Raw genomic sequence first — 11,482 nt, forward strand, 5'->3', positions numbered from 1 at the left:
CCATGGTAATCTTGTACCAAGACATAAAACAAACCTCAAATCTTTTTCCTATACTGTGGTATTGCTTATGTTGCACTCTAAAGTCTACAGAACCTAGCAACCTTGGCTCTAATATCAAATTGTAACGACCTGCTTAATTTGCATATTTTTTTTTTTATACAATGACATTTGACATACTCTGATACCATACAGGGTTAAACCCGATTATCAACCTAAGCAGCGAGAAGCATAAATTAAATAAACATATCCATATACAATTATATGCAATACCAAAGTACTAACAAGTTTCCCATAATTTACATATATCACTGTTCCCAAAATATCCTCAACTGGTGAGGGTTATATAAAAACATTCCCAACAATATACTCACTCTCTACTGACAGGGCACTACTGAAGCCCCTCTATCTGCGAGCCTGGTCCGCTCGCCTACCTGGATTACCTGAAAAATGATTAAACATTGGGATGAGTCAACGCTTAGTAAGACGAAATATGCTATCACTAGCGTGTGGCACATGAGCTACAATATTATGAAAATCTGTTTTCATATAATCATGTATAACAAAATATGTAAATAAAGTTTAAGTAATAAAATCCACCACCCCTTTCTATGTTGCTTAACATAACAGAATTGAAGATTACTATTCAAAATACTTCTAGTATGAGTAAGTATATTCCCTGTTTCTGTAAATCTATAAATACGTAATAGTAACTGAAAACTTTCCTTATAGATAACTGTGTGTCATGATTTAACCCCTCATGATAGGGTTGTGCGGCCTGTAAGCTGGATTTACCATGGTTGGTCAACTAGGAATAAATCACTATACTCCATTGGTCTGATCTGCCCACCTCAACCCATATCTGATGGGGAGCCTGTCCATGTCAAGGGCCTAGGTGATCGATCTACTACCACGTATTATCTAAATAGGTGGTTGCACTTATAACATAACATAATATCTGTAGCAACGGTACCCTACTCTGTAACTGCATAGTCCAATAGGGTCTAATACTATATAATATATTTCTATATACAACTATCTGATTTACCATGATTCTGAAATAATCGTAATAACCATGATATTGCATAAACTGTACTGTAATTCATATATCATAATATTGAGAACTGCATAATCATAATACTGAAGACTGCATAATCATAATTCTGAAATTCGTATAATCATGGTACTAAAACACGTAAAATCATGATACTGAAGTTCGTAAACATAACTCCGTACTATATTCATATTTTCAAGTCACACCATACTTTAATACATAATTTTCATAATTTAATAAACTATATAATGTTTTAAAAATACCTAGCATAGCATATTTCCCTTACTTGACTACTGAAAAGCCCCTATGGTTTACTAGCCTAACACCCACAGGGCCTCCTATATAATACCCTGAAAATAACATTTTTCAGAATAGAATATCAGTATTTCTTTACCTACATCATTTCCTATAACTGTCAGAAAGCCAAAAATAGACTAAAAAAGCCTTATCCTGAATTTGGGATGAAATCCAACTTCGTTTCACTAACAATCCGCTTCGGCAGACTTGCAGAGAACTTCGCCAGTAGCGTCGTGGTGGCTTCGAATCGTCAATCTGGCGTCTGGCGTGGCCGAAATCGAAGAGAGAAGGGAAAGGGTTCGTAGGAGAGAGAGAGAGAGAGAGAAAGAGGAGAGAGAGAGAAGACTGAAATTTGAATAAAAATTTGAGTTTGCTCTATTTATAGGGTCAGATTCGTCGATGAGACACGTCACCTCATCGATGAGTCCTTCATTAAATTCGTCGATGAAACCCTGTATTCGTCAATGAAAATTAGAGCAGCCCATTCCTTGCTCGGTATTTTCTCGTCGACGAAATCCTGTATTCATCGACGAATTTCCTTATGCACTCGTCAACGAAACCCTGTATTTGTCGACAAATTTCCTGGCAATTCTTTGAAATTATTATTATTATTATTATTATCTCCAAAATGCGATGTCGTCGAAGAACGCTCTACTGCCTCCTTCTGTTCCTGTTTCCATTTTCCTCCCTCTTTATTATTAAAATAATATTATTCTTCGGGTCACTACACATTCAACCTATCAAAATACTATAAAAATTTCAGCAAAATCCCCTTTAAAAATTGAGCATATCCATTTACGCACCTGTTCAAAGAAAACATTCATCAAACACAATTGATACCAGTATATTCACAACGTTACATTCACCAATTTCGTGTATGCATTCGTGGGAAACAATACGAAACATTCATTCACACCAGTTATAACCAAATTTCATTCACATATTCATCTTGTGGGAAATGAATAAATATTTGTAACTATAGATAAATAATACAACGATGCTCTTTAGATTGGAAGAAAAGGAGAAATTATAATGTTGTACAAATGAAATAATAGAACAATCATCTATACATTTAAAATAATGGACATCCTGATGTTGTACAGAAGAATTAATACAACAATCTATACAAGTTAAAAAATGAACAAATAGATGCTTGCCACTTTACAATGGGTCCTCTATACAAATGAAATTATGAACAAATACATGATGTACAAATGAAGTAATGAACAAATACATAATGTACAAATGAAATAATGAACATATACATGTTGTACAAGTGAAATAATACAACGATCATCTCCTACTCGGTGCCGTAGGGAGGTCGTCTCCGGTGTCAGGGTGACTGTCGTCTATGTCTACCCTCTCCTGGTTGCTCCTCTGCGTCTGGCGTCCGGACTCGTCGATGTGCTATATGTCCGTTGTCTCTACCCATAGGTACTAGATCATCTATCTCCATGCGAAGCGGATGAGGAGCTAAGTCATATGAAGTCTCTAGGTGAGTCCGAGGTGGCAATGCGTGTAACGACCTACTGTTTTAACTTTTCTTTTTAATTATAACATTTATAATGTTTTGATACCAATTTAAATTAAACCCAACCATCAACCTAAGCAGCGAGAAACAGAAATCAAATAAACCTAGCCATATATAATTATATACAATACCAGAGTGCTAACATGTTTCCCAAAATATACATATATAAATGTTCCCCAAAATACCCTCAACTGGCTAGGGCTATACAAAAATACCCCCAAAAATACTCACTCTACTGTTAGGGCAATACTGAGGCCCCACTATCTATGAGCCTGATATGCTTGCCTACCTGGATCACCAGAAAAATGTTAAAGTAACGGGATGAGCCAACGCTCAGTAAGACGAAATATACTATTGCTAGTGTGTGGTAATTGAGTTACAATACTATGAAACTATATTACTACATAATCATGTATCGCTGCATTTGTAAATACAATACCAGTAATATAAACTATCACCTTTTTCTTGTTGCTTAACATATCTGTACTTTAGGTTTCTACTCAAAATACTTCTAATATATATATATGTATATTTTCTGTCTCTGTAAATCTGTATATACATAATAATAACTGAAAACTTCCCTGTGGATAACTATGTGTCATGACTTAACCCCTCATGACAGGGTTGTACGGCCTGTAGGCGAGATCTACCCTGACTGGCCGACCAAGATAAACCACTATACTCCATCAGTTTGATCACCCTCCTCAACCTATATCTAATGGGGAGCCTGTCCACGCGTGGGCTCTATACGATCGACTATTATACCACGTATTATCTGAATAGGTGGTTGCACTCTATATACTGTATGTAGCAATGGTACCGTACTCTGTAATCTGTAATGGTCCAACAGGGTCTAATACTATATAATACATCTCGATATACAACTATCAGTTTTACCATGATTTTGTAACAACTGTATAAACCATGACGCTGTGATAAACTGTATCTCTATCAACTGTATTTCTGAAATGAACTATAAAACTGTATGTCATGGCATTGAAAACTGTATTTGTATCAACTGTATAATCATGATATTCTGTAATTACTATAAAATATATTCACTATCTGTATATTCTGTAAAACATAGCTCTAAAAAATACTGTAAAGCATGTCTCTGTACTATATCTATATTCTCAAGCCACACAGTAATTTAAAACATATTATACATAATGGATAAGTTGTATTAATTCTTGTTGTGAATAATAATCTGGTATAAATATATATACTATACTGAAAATCATACTAAATTTGCCTAGCATAACATATTTTCCTTACCTAATTTATGCTAAAATCTCCCTACTGTAACGGGTCCTATACCCGCAAGGTTCTCCACTCAACACCCTAAAAACCATAAATCCCATAACAAAATATTATTATTTATACATCTACGTCATTTCCTACAACTGCCAAAAAGCCTAATTTCGAATAAAAGACCTTACCCTAAATCTGGGATGAATTTCAACTTCGTCCCACCGACAATCCGCTCTGTAGACTTAGAGAGAACTTCCCCAGGAGCGTTGTGGTGGCCTCAGATCATCGATCTAGCGGTTAACGGGGCCGAAATCGAAGAAAAATGGGAGAGGGACCCTAGAGAGAGAGTCCACTGAAATTTCTACGTAAAACTGAGTTCAAGTACTATTTATACTGCGAGATTTGTCGACGAGCCACGTCACCTTGTCAATGAGTCCTGTAGAAAATTCGTCGAAGAACCTGCACCCTCATCGATGAATTTCAGACTTCCAAAAATCCTTCTCAATATCTTCTCGTTGACGACATCTTGAAGAACCCTCTTCGATGAAACCCCTGTGTTCGTCGACGAGACCTGGAAAATTTCTTGGGTTATTTCCTCCAAAGTGCAACGTTGCGTTCGTCAACGAAGTCGGATGCCTCCTTCTGTTACTGTTTCCATTTCCCTTCCTCTTTATTATTTAAATACCATTATTCTTTGGGTCGTTACAACGCGGGTGCATCCACCTCCTCTACATTGAGAGGGTCGTCTAGCAGGTATGACATCAACGAGGTGGCGGCAAAGTTAGACGGGGCGTCCTCCTGTCTACTGGACGGGCCAGCAATATTGGCGACTGTCAATGAGGCATATGGTGTGAACGGCCTAAATACGTACTCCGCCTGTACAATGGGCGGCGAGAAGGCCGGACTCGATGGATAACTAGAGAAAGCTGCTCTACCTCCTCGTACTGGAGCTGCTCGACCTCCTCGTGGTGCGGGGGCCCGGTGTGGTGTAGGGATTTGCTGCCCGTCCTCATAGACAATGTCCAAACCTGCTTTTGATAAATTGCTCATAGTGGGGTCTGAAGAGAGTAGGTCGACTTGGTGTAGTATGTCCGCCTGCAGCATATGAAAAAAGTGGTTATGACATTGACAACCTAACGTAAATGGTAAAAAATTAGGTATATGTTAGAGTATTCTTACGAGGCTCATGTAGACCGCCGCGGTCCTATCTACGAAGCATCGTGTGATTGACTTATACCACGTGTAATATGGGTCCTCCGGATCCATTAGACCGTCCGCCTCCACACCCTGTACGATGTACTCCTGCCAATGCCCCCACATACTCACGTACATTGCGTGCTCACCAGCCCAATCCGTGTTCCCCCGACCGCGGCCATCAATCTTATGTAGGTCATCCCCACGTATATCGACCCCCGACGCCAAAAAGCGGTTTGGAATGCCATGTCGAAATCCGAACTGACGCATCACTCGATCTAGGAGATGCCACTCGATAATATGAAAACATATAAGTGGCACTCGGGCTACCCAGAGGTCCCTCCCAACTGCATAATCAGCCGGTAGGTCGGCCAAAATGTCATCCGTGTAGGGAACCCATATGAACTGCGCGTAAACATATGCTAAATGTAAGAGGTGGGTAGGGATATCTGTAAAATATGCTATACAATCAATACACTTGAATGAGACTATACCTCATGCTTTCGGTGCATGCCCAACTCAAATCTGTACCAGGGGTAGCGTATGTTGTGTAACATTTGGCGCCAACAAATGATCCCTCCAAATGTACAAAATAATACATAAGTGAACAAGTGTAACAACTAGTACGTACTATGAATTAATATTCGTAGTACTCATACCACGAATGCATTGTGAATGGAGCTACTAACCTCCATGTGAGTGGGGCTGGGTCAATCGGGTGACCGTCCTGGTCCCTCTGAATAAGATGTTGGATACCACGTCGTGTAGGAGCTAAGGACGTGAATCTCTCCCATGCCCAAACCTAGAATAAGTGGAGTGCTCCTCCGATCTGTGAGTGGGACATGTCAGCAGTGTGGCACATCTCCCGGTAAAGCCACGCTAACGTCGCGGAGCCCCAACTATACTGGTGTATCTTGGCTCGCTCCGCGAGGAGTGGAAAGAACATCAAGTGCGCATAAACTCCCCGAAAGGTTGCAGAACAACGTCCCACATATGGATCACAGCAAGTGGGCACCAACCATCTCACCCTCAAAAGGCACCACGCCTAACAATCTCTCATACATGCGGCGCAATGCTCCCCCCTGACCGGCACCCCCTCCTATACTGGTCCAGTAGTATGACCAGTGATGAGTCTCCCATCAATCCGCAGCCCGAACAACACTGCCGCATCCTGGGGGGTGATAGTCGTCTCCCTATGCGGTAGGTGGAACGTGTGTGTCTCCGACCTCCATCGCTCCACCAAGGCGGTCACGAGATGCCAATCCAACTGGATATGGCCAATCTGGTATATCCCATAAAAGCCCGCCTCTCGTATCCAATCAACAATGCAGGGGTCCGCGCCTATCCTGTCGTGTACGACCTGTGTGCCCCCTCGACAATATAAGACATCAGCGTTCGAATCGGTCCACGCCCGACTTGACCGGTGACGATCGCCCATCGTCAATACACTAGAATCGAATGACCCTGGATCGATCCTGCAAAAAGGCAGCATTGTTAAATAGTCACTATAACAATAATAGGGGCAGGAAGGAACTTAGAGAAATTACTAAGTTTCAAATTATGGACTGTCCATACTGTGATGCTAAAGGAGTTTATTATCCATTGAATATAGCCTTAATGACAAGGGCTCTTTGGAACATTTAGAATCTTCATTTTTTTTTTTTTCTGAATGACGCCAATATATGGGATGCAACAAGGCATGAAGTGTGGACGAGTGGCAGCACCCCGAATCATTCCTTCGCCCTTTTTATGGCAATTAAAGGTAATAATAAGACTTTACATTAACTTATAAGTGATAGGTCAGTGTGAAGGTACAGCTGCATCCTCGGGTTGTGTCCTTCTCGAACACCTCGTGCGGTTATGTCCTTCTTGATAACATATGCTGCACGTGACCTACCTTCCCGTGCGTCCATCTCCTTGTGTATACATGAGCTCCTAGGCTGAACTTTATGTCGAGCATATGCAGGATTTGCCTACAAATTTGGCAATAAGGATGTTGGCCAATATGCCTCATGCATAATCGGATGAAAATCCGCAGCATATGTCACATAGTGCTTGATAGTGCCCCAACATGGCTTAACATACTAGTTTGCGTTTAGCCGTGTCTCCGCACAGGTGGCGAGAAGGTGGGAGGAGGGAAAGTGTAAAGCTTGTCACTTCCTACACAAGCATTCGCGCCTTTGGATGCTTAAAGTTTGGACGTTATTCCCTTTATGTGGACCCAACTGCGCAGTTGTGATGCTAAAACTACCCTTCGACCAGTTGAACGTCGTGACTTGATGTCCGGTCGCCTTCAACTTCCTTCTTTCCATCGCTAGCAATATATGCAGAGTGACTGCATTTCCTCTAGATATTGCGTTACGAGCCGCCTCCCGTCGGCTATTGAAATAATGTGAGACGCAATAAAATGTTAGTTGCATAAGAGCCGTGATGGGAAGGCTACGAGCGTCTTTTAGGATGGCGTTGAAACATTCGACAAGGTTAGTGGTCATGTTCCCATACCTTTTTCCACCGTCATGGCACTGAGTCCACATATGAGGAGGGATATGATCGAAGAATGACTTTGCTGGCTCCCCACCCTCATCGAATATCCTCTCCATCCACATATCAAATTTTCTCACCTGATGCTCCCTTCCCGCTTGCTCAGTCATTCGTAATCGTGGTCCTTACACCTAGCAACCCATAAATCTGGGGTAGATCACATGACGTGGAAGTCATGGTGGGTTCAAGCGTGATACATTCGCACTGTGGCGATCAATTGATCCTTCGAGGCGAAGAGCATCCCCCTACTCAACTAAGAGGATTCATCCCAACGAGTCACGCATATAGGAAGCTCATCCATCGTAGTTAAATCTGCAGCATATAGGTCAATATAACCGTACATTGGAGGCTCATCCATGAATTGGGCATCGAACGTTGAGTCATCTGTGTCACAGGAGGGTGGGTTCACATCATCAGGGGCCTCATTTAACCCTTCACCCATTTCCTGCTCGTACGTGTCTTCATCTTCAAGATGAACATCGTTCATAATGTTCATGCCCTCGTCCAATGCTTCGTTCACAATGGCGAACAACAATGCTGGTTCCTCTGTCGGGACATCTTCACAACCTCCCTCCGAATACGTGTCAGGAACAGGTGCTTCGTACGCTGGTAGCTCGAATGACGATCCTGGATATTCATTAAAATCGATAGTAGGCATACCACCAACCTCCACACTCACATCGAGATGACGTGTTTGTTGGGTGTCTTCCTCGACTTCATCCAAATGCTTGGCAAGCGTCTCTAGCTGCCTAACCGCGATTACACCCATTTGAGGAATGATTTTGACATATAATTGCACCGTTAAATATGTCTCACCTACGCAGTGTGCGTCCAACACAATGCGCAGATCATAATCATCAGATATGGGAACAGTCTCGCAGAGGACTGTATTATTGAACCCTCGCAAAGGGTATCTTGTGGTTACCCGCAATGCATATTGATATGGATCAATATGCAAATATTTATATATCTTCGTATGTAATTTATTTAATTTACACCTATGGCCAATTCAAATTGGTCGAACTGACGGACTACTATAACTAACACCATTTGCTCCGATTATGATGTCCCCCCTATATACAACAATACTGTGACCGGAGCATTGCTTGAGCTTCCTGTCATTTAGATCGGCGATCGGGAAATAAAAAAGACCTACGCAAAACAAAATTATATGTATAAGTGATATGTGTTGCTTATAGTAATCAAGAATTAATTTCACTAAGTTTAGTCATCTTATAACTATATTATGATCATTAAACTATCTTATAGCTTTTAAATTTTTGAGTATATAGATTTTAGAGTGTCTTTGTTTCGTTGAAAAAAATTTTAGATCTTAAATTTGGATTTGGATGTATTTGAATAAGGTAATAATATTTTTTATTATAAATACCCTTAATGACATTCATATATCTACTGCAAACTCACTTCTTTTTTAATACTCACCGAAGCACTTTTCTAGTTACTCTACCATAAACTTTATTTAGATAAATAAAAACCATATGCAAATTTTTCTTCTTTTCCCCAAACTTTTCCTAAATAAATTGATAATTTATTAATTATCAATTAATTTAATTAGTTTGATAACTTAATTTGTTTATCAATTTAAAACGAATTTCACTCGAGTTGAATTTGAGTTCAAGCTTGCGCTTGAACTTGACTCGTTCATTAAAGTGAAATAAGTTTCAGTTGATTTGAGTTTAAGTTATATATATGAAACGAACTGAGCTCAAATAGAAAACTTTATTCGTTTATCAATTTAAAACGAGTTTCACTTGAGTTGAATTTGAGTTCAAGCTTGCGGTTGAACTTGACTCGTTCATTAAAGTGAAATAAGTTTTAGTTGATTTGAGTTTAAGTTATATATATGAAACAAACCGAGCTCAAATAGAAAACTTTATGTTCAAGTCAAACTTGAACTCATTTTTTAATAAACAAACCAAGCTTACTAGCCATAGCTTCACTTATTTGTAGCCCTTGTTTTGATTTTTATTGTTTGTTCTTTATATTCATTTTTGTACGTTGAATAAACATATTATGAAAATTATTTATTCATATTGTTGAGTTTTTAGTTATTTATTGAAAAAAATAAAAATTATATTTATAGTTTCATATGTTTAAACAACCTACTATTAAGATACTTTAATATCCACGATTTGAAACATAATTTTAATTAAAATTGAATAAAAATATCACATAAATTTAAAATGTAGTTAAAATAAAGCATTCATAATTTTTTTAAAAAATAACTCAAAATGATACATCTAAAAGTATATTTATTTTTCTCAATTATCATGTCATAATTACGTAAAACAAACTTAATAATATTTATTTTTATCATAATATTTTCAAGTTGTGTTATTTTATAATTTTATTATTGCAGTCATATGATTTTGATTATTGTTTGATTCATAGCCAAAACCCAACATTTATTCAACCAAGTTTATTTATTTATTTATTTTTGTTTTAAAAATATTAACTAAGCATGTCGTTGGTTCTCAATTCATACTTTTTCATTTTAATTTTAAATTTTCATAATTTTTGTATAATGATACCAAAATCATAATAAGCACTTAGCTTCTTTTATATTTTTTTTTATCAAGCCTCTCAATTAGCTAGAAAAAATAATAATAATTATTCCCAATTCTCTTAATTTATTTTATCCATAAAGCATACCACAAACCTATAAGTTTTATTAATTTAATACTTTTCAAATGGTTTAATTTTGATGATTATATTATTCAATTTTCATCAAAATCTTTGTCTATATATGTCCTACAAGTTGAAGTTAAAATTTTAATAATTTTGTTTGCATAATAATTTTATGTTATTATTATATGGTAATATATTATTTTTATTTTTCTTGATTTATATTATGTTATAAGAGAGCATAAAAATCCAATGGGATTCATGTATAAGGCATGAGAAACAACATGCATTTCATTCTACAAACCTAATAAACAACATGCATTTCATTGAAATTAACTAATTATTTGTTAACTAAATAACACAAATTATTTGTTAGCTAAGTAACACAAATTAATTGTACCCCAGGATCCATAAATAATAAATGAAGTTAACTAATTATAAATTGAGCCGTTTTGTTTTCTTTAGTTGAAGTTTAATAATATTTTCTTTGATTTTTGAATATGGCACGGCATCTTTTAAAACTTTTAACAACCACCAAAACCCCTAAAGTAATTTAGGCCGAATTGATTTTTTGTTGTAGTATGAGAAGATAAATTATAAATATGTTAAATAAAGAAGAAAAAATTAACTATACTCCCAAAGTAATGAGTAGTGAATGAGGTTCATTGATTTCAAGTTGAGATCTTTTTTGAATTGGAATACAACATTAATTCATGAGTTCTTTTAATATGACACTACTAATTAACAACATGCATTCAGAAATAAAATTGTTACTATATCAAACAAACATGCTAAAGAACAAAGAAATATAAAAACGATTATATAATTCAAACAAAAAAATTTCATTCATGTTTTTGTTTGGACAGTATCATAAAAAATAAAATTTAAATACAAAAAAAACCTTAACCTTAAATAAAGGCGTTTCCGAACGAAGCCTTCTGAACAACACACTAAATTCAATTCCGATTATG

Source organism: Malania oleifera, chromosome 9, assembly GCF_029873635.1.
Source record: "Malania oleifera isolate guangnan ecotype guangnan chromosome 9, ASM2987363v1, whole genome shotgun sequence".
In the NCBI taxonomy this organism is placed as follows: Eukaryota; Viridiplantae; Streptophyta; class Magnoliopsida; order Santalales; family Ximeniaceae; genus Malania; species Malania oleifera.